This window comes from Triticum aestivum, chromosome 6B, assembly GCF_018294505.1.
Source record: "Triticum aestivum cultivar Chinese Spring chromosome 6B, IWGSC CS RefSeq v2.1, whole genome shotgun sequence".
Taxonomy (NCBI): Eukaryota; Viridiplantae; Streptophyta; class Magnoliopsida; order Poales; family Poaceae; genus Triticum; species Triticum aestivum.
Window position 1 is genome coordinate 699,898,655 of NC_057810.1, and position 12,940 is coordinate 699,911,594.

The window sequence follows — 12,940 nt, forward strand, 5'->3', positions numbered from 1 at the left end:
TCAAACCATAGATTGCTTTATCAAGTTTGCAAACGTGTCGTGGCAAAGCTGAACTTTCATACCCAAGAGGCTGCTTCATATACACTTCTTCTTCCAGAACACCATGCAAAAACGCGTTCTTTACATCTAGTTGTCGTATGCACCAATTGCTAGATATTGCAACAGAAAGGATCAAGCGAATAGTAGCAGCTTTTACCACAGGGCTAAAGGTATCCTCATAATCAATTCCATACCTTTGCTTAAAACCTTTGGCCACAAGACGTGCCTTATATCGGTTTATCGTTCCATCAGATTTGCGCTTTACCTTATACACCCATTTGCAGTCAATCACGTTTCTCCCTCGGACCGGCGCCACCAAGTGCCATGTCTTGTTTGCTATAAGCGCAGAAAATTCTTCATCCATAGCATGCCTCCACTTGGGATCATCAAGAGCATCATGGAGGTTCTTCGGTTCACCTGTGGCACAGAAAGAGCCCCAACGAACACAACCATCATTATATACCTTGGGTTTCGCAATACCACTCTGGGATCGAGTATGTGATCGGGCAGGAGGAGGAGGAGCTGGTCGAGCTTGCTGTATTTGAAGACGATTATGTGTGGAGGAAACAGCAGACTCAGATGCAGAAGATCCCAAATCCTCTTTCTGCAGCGAATCTGGAGGATCTGGTGCGGCAGCCAAGGAGACGCTGCCACTTGGCAGTTCCGGGTTGGGCACAGGTGTGGAGGGGATGCGTGCCGCGCCAGGAGCCACACGCCCCGCCTCGCGGGCGGCGCCAGGAGTCGCACGCCCCGCCTCGTGGGCGACACTGGGGCCAGGCCCGGTCGGTCCGCTCGGGGACCGCACACCACCCGACGCAGGCCCACGCGGAGGCAGCCAATCAGGGCGCCCGCCAGTGGACGCGGAGTCCGGTGTAGATTCGCCTGGCGCTGTGGGTGCAGATCCCGCGGTGGATTCGCCTGCGGCTGCTGCGGGCACCGATCCCGTGGTCGATTCGCCTGGTGCGGCCGATCCCGAGGCCACCTGAGGATCTTCTGCGGCTGCTACATGCAAGTTGCTGTTTTCCTGCATAAAATCATAGGAATTTTCACCAAAATTCTCAGTGTTTGGCTGCTCCGTTTCCTGCACACTTTCAGCATGGGCATTAGCATTAGACACGGACACATCGTCAGCAGCAAAATCAGCTCCCCCGTGAGCAAAGGTAGGAGATGGTAGGAGATGAGAAGGTAGGAGAAGCAGTTCTTTGCTGAGTTGGGCACCGGCGTTGGAGTGAAGGCTTGCAAAGGGAAAAATTTGCTCATCAAAGACAACGTCACGGGAGACATAGACACGACCAGAGGAGATATCAAGACACTTGTAGCCCTTATGGAGAGTACTGTACCCTAGAAAGGCACATTGTTTGGATCTAAACTCAAGTTTGTGCTTATTGAACGGGCGCAAGTTTGGCCAAACGGCACGCCCAAAGATACGAAGAAAGGAGTAGTTGGGCTTGGTGCCGAAGAGTCGTTCTAGAGGGGTTTGGTTCTTGATAACTCTACTTGGGATGCGATTTATAAGATAGACCGCAATGAGGAACGCTTCATCCCAGAACTTGAGTGGCATGAATGCATGGGCGAGTAGAGAAAGGCCAACTTCTACTATGTGTCTATGTTTCCGCTCGGCAGAGCCGTTCTGTTGATGAGCATGTGGGCAAGAAACGTGGTGTGTGATGCAATGCGTTCAAAAAAAGAGTTCAACCGTTGGTACTCCCCACCCCAATCGGTTTGCATGGCAATGATCTTACGATCAAAGAGACGTTCAACATGAGCTTGGAAAAGACGAAATTTTTCAAAGACATCAGATTTATTCTTGAGCAAATATATCCAACTAAACTTGCTGAAATCATCAATAAAACTGACATAGTATTTCTGTCTTCCTACAGAGACGGGTCCAGGACCCCAAACATCTGAAAAAATAAGCTCTAAAGGAGCTGTGGACTCACTGGTTGAACGAGAATAAGGCAACTGATGGCTCTTGGCCATCTGACATGCATCACACACTAGGAGGTGATCTTGTTTATTTGAAACGGGAAGATTGAAGTCGCGAAGAATCTTTTGGACTACCGGAAAAGCTGGGTGCCCTAGGCGTTTGTGCCATCGAGACGTGGATGGTTTGATGGCAGCAAGGGCTTGGCGTTGGGGAGCACTCTGCCGTCCGGTCACGGGGAACAGCCCCCACCTACTCTTGTTTTGGAGGATTGTTCTCCGGGTAGCCTGATCCTTGACAAGAAAGAAATCAGGGTGAAGTTCATTGAAAACATCATTATCTCTCATAAGATTATAAGCTGAAAGAAGGCTCTGGTCAGCACTAGGATCATGGAGTATGTTGTTTAACTGAAGAGAACCGGAGGGAGTAGATAATACCGAATGACCAATGTGTTCTATGTCCATACCTTGCCCACTTGCGGTGTGGATTTGATCGGTGCCGGTGTAGTGATCGCGAACAGCTAGCTTTTCCAACTCTCCGGTGACATGATCAGTAGCGCCGGTCTCAAGATACCAATTAGTATCTACACCGTACGAGTGGGCAGAATTGGCGGAGCGAGGGTTGCCACCGCCGCCGCCGCCACGCCCACCGCCGCCGCGTCCGCCGCCACCACCGCCACCTGCGGGGTTGCGCACATTGTTGTTGTAGCCTTTATCGTAGCGTTTCCTGCAGCGCCACGCACCGTGGCCTTCCTCCTTGCAGATTTGGCAGCGCTCGCGGTCACCACGCTCACCGCGGTCACCACTTTGCTGGCACGGCGCACCGCCGCCCGAGTTGTCGTTGTAGTTGCCCCCGTTGTAGCCTCCGCGTCCGCCACCCTCACCGCCGCGTCCACCGCCATAGCCACCTCGACCACCCTTTGCGGCGAGGTTGACAGAGTGATGGGCGGTGTAGGCGGCTTGCTGGGCGGCGATCCGGGACTCAGGGGCGAGCAGTAGCGAGAAGAGCTCGCTGAGGCCGATCGGATGATCAGTGATGGCGTGCGTGGAGAGGGCGGTGACGAAGCCGTTGTAGTCAGGCTCGTGCATGAGCCCCTCCAGGATGTGCGAGACGATGTCGTCTTCATCAAGCGGTTTTCCTGCAGCAGCTAGCTCGTCGGCGAGCCCCTTCATCTTGGTGAAGTAGGCGGCAGCGGAGAGGTCGCCCTTGCGTGCATTCCCGATCGCGGAACGAAGTTGTATCTGGCGCGCCCGAGACTGGGCAGAGAAGCTCTCCACCAGGGCTTGCCAGACTCCCGCGGCGGTGGTGTGGTTGGAAACCTGCATCAGAACCTCGCGGGATAGAGAGGCTAGCAAAAAAGTAAGCACCTGCTGATCTTGGGTGACCCAGATCGCGTGTTCTGGGTTGGGCGTCTCGGTGATCTCCTTCCCAGCATTATCCTTCTCGGTGACGATGACAGCGGCGGGCTCCTTGATCGAGCCGTCAAGATAGCCCGTCATCGCCGCGGCCCTAACGTGCGGGAGCACTTGAGCCTTCCACACCAGAAAATTCTCGCGGGTAAGCTTTTCGGTGATGGTGTGGCCGAGGGAGGCGAGGGAAGGCATGGCCATGGCGTGGGAGGAAGAGGAGGACGACATGATCTAGACGTATGGAAGAATTAGGCTCTGTATACCATGTAAAACGCGGTGCTGAAGCGCATGCATCTGCAGGGGCGCGCTGCGTGTTAATATAGCCAAGATGGCACGGCAACAGGAGTACAGAACAAGTTAGGGTTTAGGTTAGGTAGAGATAGATCACTTAAACTAACTACCAGGATCTTATCTCAATACCTAACCTATTCCCCAAGATTACAACACACACGCACGCACGGTTTATACAACACCGTGGCTACAATGTTTAACAAAACCAACATGTGGAAGGTGGTGTTGGGCATCAACTTAGGGTTTGCTTGCAACTACAGCCAACCAACAAACCAACATCTACGTGTGAACCATCATCTCCCAAACCTTCAATTGCACTGTATCTTCGACTTGTCATGTGTATATATACCAGCTACAGAGGCCATGGGCAGCATATGTTGTGTGATCTCTGAAATTCAGCTGAGGCAATACCATGAAACTTCAAAGAAATAAAGCCAGTTATTAGAGAGAGGGGGATGTTTCAGAGGGCTTAGATACACCGTCCTTCCAATTCCAAAGGTAAACCCTAAGCTGTTTCCAGGGTTTTCTATTGCTCTATTTATTGTGACATGTTTCATACTGACGTTATTATTGTTCCAGTATATCTGCTTCAAAGGATATTAGCTAGTCCCTCTTGTTAGATTAGTACCGTTGCCTGTAGATTTAGGGAATGTGACGTTAGGAAGTTTTATAGAAGTCTAAAACAAAGAATTATGTAGTGTCCATCGTTCCGTACCCCAAACTAGCTGCAGATGAGAATATCATTTTCCTTTCAAAAGAATGAAAATGAAAATACCATCAAATTGGTGCTATTTTTGTCTTTGGATCCAGAAGAAACCCAATAAAACGTACGAGTTTGCGTAATTCTCAGTCTACACCGAGTACCCGCCAGTGTGACAATGACATCCATGCGAGATTTATTTTTTCTAGTGTTGTCAATCCACACACAAAAAAGTATGATTGCAGTTTTCAAGTTCCTACCTTGTGCAGATAGAGAAGCCTTACTTTCATTCATGCCCTTTTGCCGTACATAATAGGAGTGCTACTAGTTTTGTGATCTTCGAGGTACGCTTTCTTTTCTTCTACGATGAGTTTGAATACCTAGCGTTAAAGCCTGCATTAGCCCCTTCACTTGTAATAGTACAGTTTAGGCTAAATACTTTATATAATGTTTTGACGTCTTTCTCCTGCAAAGCTTTTTTCCTATCCCAGTCAACAGTCTTCGGTTGTGCGGAACCATCAGAAAATTTTAATTCCAAAAAGTTCGCTCTATCGATTCTTTATTAAGTTCATGTTGGTTAGGAAAGCAAAAAATCCTACAACAAAAAAATGTTCAAGTAAATTTCAGGTGAGACCCTGTTAGTATTACTCCCTCCATCCTGAATTATTTGTCGCAAAAATGGATGTATCTAGATGTATTTTTAGTTCTAGATACATTCATTGTTATTCATTTCTATGCCAAGTAATTCGGGGCGGAGGAAGTATAGGAGTGAGAGTGGAACAACTATTTTCATCAAAAGAAATCCGAAGCAATTTCATTCAATTTGTTGTGAACTGGATGATGCAAAAACCAGCAAGCAGCAGGCATAGGTTGTGTTGCCGTAGCATGCCCTACGGAATTATACAGTCTTTTGATTCATGTTATATCTAGCTAGCACTGAAGATTAAAATGAATCCGCTCGGCCAGCAACTTGCTTCCAGCAACAGCAGAGGGATCAGGAAAACAATGCTAGCTAGATCACCTCGACCAACAGCATCCCCTCCATTTCACACAAACATTATTATGTACTAACTCATACGTTTAATTCACTACAGCCATACAATTCAATTAATCAGTTCACCAAAGCTTTGGTGCCACTACATTTTGGGCCCTATTTAATTTAGCAGAACACATATACACACATCAGCTTTCCTCACCCGTCTCTTCTCTTATATGCAACTGTGGAACCGAATGAACAGAATACGACCTTTCGCCGCGCACCTCGTGGAACCCGACAGAAGCTCGCCGACATCGTTCATCATCAGACATAATAGGCCAGCAGGGTGGCCAGCGCGGTCCAGAACACCAAGAGCTCGAGCGTCCACGGTTGCTTCATCGGAGGGCTCGCGTTAGGCAGCCACGGATAGGCGTCGGGAGGCGGCATGACGCAGTTGTCGCCGTTGAAGTACACGCGCCGCGGGAAGGCCCAACCCTTTTCGAAGGTGAAGGTCTCCGGGTCCTTCTGCAGAAGAATTTCCGTCTGCGCGTTTCCGAACGGACCGGCTTGATTGAGCAGATCATTGTAGAACTTCATCCCCCAGAACATGGCGCTGTCGTCTGAAACAAAAGCAGGGAGCAATTATTAAACTCCATCATCAGACAGGAGGTTTTCAGCTCAGAAACCAGTTAAACACACACGGCTCGCAAGGCGACTAATTAACTTACTTATGCGGCCACCGTACGGGGAGAGCGGCTTGTAGTTGAAGCTGAAGAGCTTTGTGATGTTGTTGAAGTTGGGGTGCTGGACAACCAGGTTCCAGTCTGTGTAGTTCATGCGGTAGTTGAAGTTTGTGATGGTTACTTTGACTCTCCAGTAGTCCTTGTAGTTGAGCTTGACATGCCAGTGCACTTTTACCGGGCACATGTGGGAAGTGCACTGGACAAGAGGCTGGCCGGTGTATTTGCCAGGGCCATCGATGGCAGATTGTAAATAAGGTGAGTTGGGACTTCAAAATGCATAGGATTCATATAAGGGATTTCGCAGAAAATTAAAACCTTAATAGGTGGTAATTAAAGAGTGAACAACAACTTTGGTAACTCACTTTACACAGCTTCCTGGATGAGTATTATTGTTTTGGCAGCCGCAAGAGCATGTTGGGCAGCCCACAATAGTGTTATTATAAAACGACGAGAGAGCTACACAGCAGGTCGGGGTCTTCTGAGCAAGAAACTGGGAGTAGGTGCAGGTTACATTCCATGTCACTGTGGATATAGAATTTCTTTGTTAGAACCCCACTAAATAAAGAAAATTAACAGCAACAACAACGACGATGAAATTATCAGCAACAAAACATTAAAAAAAAATGGAACCAATCCGATGCTTCCTGCATTAGACATGCAATATTTGCAAGAGAACAAGACTGGCTAAAATAGGCTACATTAGGTGATTTGTTTTCGAGTAAATATCAGCTAACTTTGATCCTAGGTGATGAACATGACTCATCTCTCTTAGAGAACGGATCACTTCTCATTTCAATGGTTTGAATCCTTTTACTAATCCTACACATATTACTATAACATAACATTCATTCATGATTATTAAGGAGCAGAAACATGGTAAACTAGTATTACAATATTTTCAGCTTGCTAGCTTTTGCACAAAGTAAGTGTTCAAGCAATTGATAGATAGCAAGCGGCAAGGAGCAATAGGTGGGCAACTTACTAAGAGCTTGGGTCGTCCTGCGCCTGTCACCGATGAGAAACTTGGTGGGCCTCACAACAGTAGCACGCCCGCAAGTGTAGCCCGGGCCTGGGGTCTTAAGAGTGAAGTTTTTGGGCAGCTTAACCGTCTTATTGGTAGTCCCAGAAAGACCTACACTGATCTGGAAGGAGGCAGCATTTGCTGGGTCCTGGTTAAACGTACTTATAACTCCTCCCTTGCAGCAGTTGCCAACTTGGTCTTTGTACGGTGTTCCTGGGAGAAGATCGATGACGGTCGGATCTCTCTTGCAGCAATGGGGAGGGTTGGTCTTGAACTTGGAGCAGTCGCCCTGCTCGGTGGTCTGAGCCCCCACCATGGACCAGATGACCTCCTTCTTGGCCCACGTCCACCCCAGCTGCCACCCGGGCGCCGATATGTGCCGGAACTGCTGGTAGTTGTATATTGTGACCATTGCCTGCACATGACAAGTTTGGAAGAAGGAAATCATGATACAGGTACAGGGTCAGGGTGACCAGATTATTATCCACAATCTGCTCTGCTGATCACTGCACTTGAGTCCAGTAGTCCACTATATATATGCTGCTTGTAGCTGAGTTTGTATGTAGGCGATCACTGGCCATGCTACTTACTTGTTGAGGTGATCAAAACCTCAGTAAAAATCAATGCTGGCCTAATTCATAGATTGGGATGAGAGACACAGATGTTGAAGTGCTACTCACAACATAACCATCAGGAGTCCACTCTTTAAGATCCCATTTTATGGTGATGTTCCCGTTCGGATCTAGCGAATCGTACGCCTCTGCGAGAACAAGAAGTAAGTAAGAAGGTTAATTGGCACGCCAGATGCACAACAAACACATACTTATTCCAATCTGCAGGACGTATCGCAAATTAGGTTCTTTTACCAGCACAGCAAACGCAGTTGACTAACACGTTCTAGCTAACTAGTACTAACTAAGTCACTTGAATTGTGAACAGATCAGAGCCCGGCGCAAGGATGTTTTAGCTGACTAACTAATTCGCTTAAGAATCAGCTTGAAGCTCAAGACAGTAGCAGGTCTATTCTACAAGCGGCTTAAGTTGTTTTAATTCAGCAGCACAGCAAACGCACTTGACTGAGATAGTGAGATGTTTTAACTGACTACTTTATTTCGCTTCAGTTGTGAACAGATCAGAGCTTGGCGCAAGGATGTTTTGGCTAACTAACTAATCCGCTTAAGAATCAGCTCGAAGCTTGCAGCTGGAGATAGCAGCAGCGTGCTGTGGAAGGACGCTTGAAGCTCAAGATAGCAGCAGCGTGGAAGAAACGAGCTGAATTAGTAACCCAGCGGGACGGGACAGACACCGACAGGCGACAGGACCGACGAGACGGGAGCGGCATGCATCCATCCACCCACCCACACCCGCGCGCGAGGGAGCAGAACCGAATCGAAGGACGGAGGAGGGGAGCCGCACCTGTGGCAGCCGGCGCGGAGAGGAGCAGCGCCGCCGCGAGCAGCAGCAGGGCGGAGCCAGCAAGCGCCGCCATTTCGTCCCCCCAGCCGACACTCTGTGGCCACGGAGCAGCGGCCCCTGCTTGGGAGGTGGGGGGAGCTGGAGATCTGGGGCGTGGAGGCGGACAGCGGGCAGAGGACAGGTGGTGGACGGGCTGCGACGAGACACGGAGGCGCGCCGTGATTTCCGTCCGTCCGTCCGGTGGGGGTGGGGGTGGGGGTGGGGGTGGGAATAGGAGTGAGTGGTACTTAATCGCGTTGAGGGGCGGGCAGACGGTGACGGCACACTCCCCACAGGCCACAGCCTGTTTCTGACCGAGACGCCCTTTCCGGAAAAGGTTCCGGGGAAGGTCCCGTAGGGCCTAGAAGGCTGGTGCGCATGTGCTCAACGACCCCACGAAGGATTTAGTTAGGCTGGTGTATATTCAGCCTGTTTTAAATTGTTGTCGGTGACAAAAACATGTCTCTGTCTGTCTGTCTGTCATATAGATTTCTGAATTTTTCGACCTAATCTGATCCTGCTTTTTCTGGGGGAGGAGGGGGGATTCAATTTGATCCTGCTTTAAAGGAGAATGCACCCGTCTAGGTTGTCTCCAACACCGGCCCTTGAGACGGACATAGTATTTGTCTGTGCCCAAAAACCTCCACCCGAAGTAGAAACAAAATTCAAACCAGATGGATAAATATAGGGATGGCAATTTGCTCCATGGATCCGGATACCCGTGGATACCCGACCCGAATGGGCAAGGGTATGGAGCGCATTTCTGCCCATGGGTCGGTGGATATGGATACCCGTGAACAGCCGGGTTAGGCATGGGTATAATTTCTGCTCCATGGATATCCAATGGATACCCGTATGACATGTGGGGCCATATGGCAGTGACATTGGAGTAAGCACACGTCCAACCTCACAGTCGCTCGCGGTCACAGAGGTCAAAGCCCGGCCCATGTTCCCTAACCCCCCACAACCCCACAAACCTAGTAATTATTAAACCTAATCTAAGCTGTGTGTCAACCCCAAATCACCCCGAGTCCACCTCCCTCGGTCCCTCCCCATCCCCAGCACCCCAGCGCGGCGGCGCTCTACCCAAATCACAATCGCCGCCCCCACGGCCCTGCCTCTCCCTGTCCGTCCACCCCAGCGCGACCGGCCTCGGTGACCGGCGTTTGTCACCACTGACCAGCAACATCTTGAGTCCAGCACTCCAGCTCCCTCCCCAGCGCGACCGGCCTCGGCGAGACGGCGACCAGCATCGGCAAGACGGTGATAGGCCTCGACGACCAACACAGGCGACCGGCAGACGGCAACATACCCATGGTCCGTGACCGGTGACCTTCGTCCCACTCCCTCTATCCTTCCCCAACAGGCGATCGATCTCTTCCTGACCAAGCTGCCGTTGTGTGCTCTGTTTCTCTGAGCAGAAGTAAATCTCCAATGGAAGGGGGCAAGAGCAACCATGGGAAGGGCAGGGCGGGAATGTTAGTGTCCCACGGAGGAGTTTGCGTGGTCGGCATCCAGCACCGGAGTTGCCATGCACCGGTGAGCAACAGGGCGTCGACGACAACACCATTAGCACTGAAAAGGGTAATTGCTGCAGTTTTTGCAACTCAGTGCTCTCCTTGCTTGTGATCTATGACTATGAGACATGAGAGATTTTATATAAACTAGCATAAATTGTGTCTGTTGCATTTGTAGAATCTACTTTCTTATTAAATTTTGTCATGAACTAGCTTTATTAATAGTATTTCTTCTAGAACTAGAAACAATTCACTGACATCACTTTTGTACAATTTACTGTTCTTATTAAATTTTGTCATAGACTAGCTTTATTATCAGCATCTTAGCTATAATTGGAAACCATCTACTGACCATTACTACATGAGAGCACTGAGACATGTGTAATATCATTTTTTGCATGAGAGCACTGAATTGATGGCATCTTTTTCATTCTTTTGTCAGCTCCCGAAAACAGTGTTGCTCCTATAGCGGATGTCTCAGGCGTGGCTGGAGCAGCCGTGGTGGCAAGTTCAACTCCACAAGAGGGTACGAGTACAGTAGTGGAGCAGCCAAAACTGACCGATTCTAGAAGGAAGCGTACATCAGATGTATGGGATGATTTTAAGACAGAACTAATCAATGGGAAATGGCAGGCAATATGCAACTGTGTCATAAGTCATATGCCGAAGAATCAATCTCTGGTACGTCACACTTGAGGACTCATCGTAATAATTGTCCGGCTCGGCTCAAAAGTAACTTGTTTATTAATGCTTTCCTTTTTATCTCAGGATAAAAATGAGCCCATCATTACGGAAGACTAATTTGGAGCCAAGTATGCTCATGTGGACATGTGGCCGGGTCTCCAATTACTAGTGCATGTACTGTTGGAAGTGCATTAGAATTTTGAAATATGTTACGTCCTTTATTTATGCAACTTCGGTTGTGATTAATAAGATCTTACAACTTTGGTTGTGATGTAATAAGATTTTAAGACCAGAATTCTACTATGATACTGCTTGAGTTGTCAACTTGTCATTATGTGGTCTACTACATTTGTTTGATGAAATAAGATTTAAGACAAGTTTTTTACTATCAGACTATTTGAGTTGTCATTGTGTGTGTGGACAATGTTTGAACAGTGTACTTGCTGCCTACTTATGGTTATACCTTATTATGCTATCATTTGTGATTGAACGATGATGAGTTAATTTGATATTTGGGAAGGCTTTATGCTGATTTTTCTATGCCCATGGAGCTCCACGGGTATTTGGATATCCAATGGGTTTGGGCATGGGCACAAGTTGTGCCCATGGATACTTTGGTGGATGGGGAAAAGGTAGGAAGATGGGTCATGGATTGGATTTGGACCAGCTCCACCCGCCCCAAACCCGACCCATCGCCATCCCTAGATAAATATAATGCAAACACAAGGAAGTTCATGCAAACGGCCCTGAAAGATGAACCACGAAAGTCGGAGGTGCGGATGTGCCCTAGAGATTCACATTCTTGATGGAGTGCAAATCTTCGTTGGAGGGGCGTGAAAGCCAAAGCTGAATGCCACAAAGTGGCTCACACTATTCTCCCTTTGTGTCGCCCTTGACGGATGAGGCTCAAATCACTCGTGGTTGGTCTTGAAAGTGACCATCGGACCTTTACAAACTTTTTTGGGGCACATCACACGGAAGGAATCTTCCGACACTAGTAGAAAACAGAGTTTTGGTTGAGGCCTGGGTAAGAGCATTAATCCTGGGTAAGGCCAGAGGGCCCGCCGGACCTCGGGGGCCATTGGTCCCGGTTCGTCTGACCCCTTTGATCCCGGTTCCAGAGACAAACCGGGACCAATGGGCCTCGCTCCTGACCCACGACCTTTAGTCTCGGTTGGTGTCTGGAACTGCGACCAAATGTGGTCCTTTAGTTCTGGTTTTAGCCACTAACCGGGACTAAAGAGAGGCCTATATACCTCTCCCGGCCCGCGAGTAGAGCAGTGCACTGCTCTATTTTTTTGGCCGGTCGTGGGAGAGCTTTGTGGTGCTCTCGCTCACCTCCTATGCACATGAGGTGTTCGATGAAATGACCGAGCCACACTTAAGATTTCTCCTCTCGAAGCTCCTTGTCCAAACTCCATTTTCCTCAAGATTTGTCTAGGTTTGGCGGTCCGTCCTGTCCCGTACCCGTCCTCACCGTCGTCGATCACCCGTGCCGATCTCGTCGCCGACACCACCATGGTGAGCCTCTTGTTCTTATCTTCTTTCTTAAAAGAAACAAAAAATTCTTACTTGTATGATTTAGATTGATACTGGTATAATTTTCTTACTTTTATTATTATTTATTATTATATAGTGCGATGGTTTTGGTATCTGCCCCCGCCGGTCCTCATCCTATCTATGATTCGAATGTGGTATATATTATCTTTTATAACTATTTGTTTCATTTAGTGTTTATGACAATTATGCCGACCAACATGACACAGATGTTTTATCTAGGAGGTATCTCTAGTAGAAAAAGGGTCAAATGTGAAGCACAATAGTGCCGGTTTGAATTTCAACCGGCACTAATGTGTACATTAGTGCCGGTTCGTGGCGGCGATCAATAGCACCGGTTCGTGGCGAACCTTTAGTACCGGTTCATGCCACGAACCGGTACTAAAGAGGATGTGTCAGCCTGCGGTCAGGCTATGGCCCCACCATCACAATTTAGTGCCGGTTCGTACCACGAACCGGTACTAATGAGGTTATGGCAAGCTGTTTTTAGTCCCACATTGCTCCCCTAACAAGCCTTTTACCACCTTAAATATGTTATTTCTCAAACTATCACAAGCACTTGGTCTTCATTGAACTCTATGTGTAGATTTTGTGGCCGCAATATGAGTCTTCATCGGTTTATAA

At 48.5% G+C, this 12,940-nt stretch overlaps 2 long non-coding RNA genes and 1 pseudogene across 2 annotated transcripts; 2 read left to right on the forward strand and 1 right to left on the reverse strand.

Moving 5' to 3' along the window:
• Positions 1 to 4,042: 4,042 nt before the first annotated feature.
• LOC123139515 (uncharacterized) lies at positions 4,043 to 8,535 on the forward strand. Its single transcript, XR_006469595.1, has 3 exons — positions 4,043 to 4,161; positions 8,043 to 8,121; positions 8,225 to 8,535. It is a non-coding gene; the product is annotated as an uncharacterized lncRNA (long non-coding RNA).
• LOC123139514 (COBRA-like protein 3) lies at positions 5,408 to 8,766 on the reverse strand (annotated as a pseudogene).
• A 70-nt stretch (positions 8,767 to 8,836) lies between these two features.
• LOC123139516 (uncharacterized) lies at positions 8,837 to 11,119 on the forward strand. Its single transcript, XR_006469596.1, has 4 exons — positions 8,837 to 9,875; positions 9,980 to 10,142; positions 10,518 to 10,756; positions 10,844 to 11,119. It is a non-coding gene; the product is annotated as an uncharacterized lncRNA (long non-coding RNA).
• The last annotated feature ends 1,821 nt before the right edge of the window (positions 11,120 to 12,940 follow it).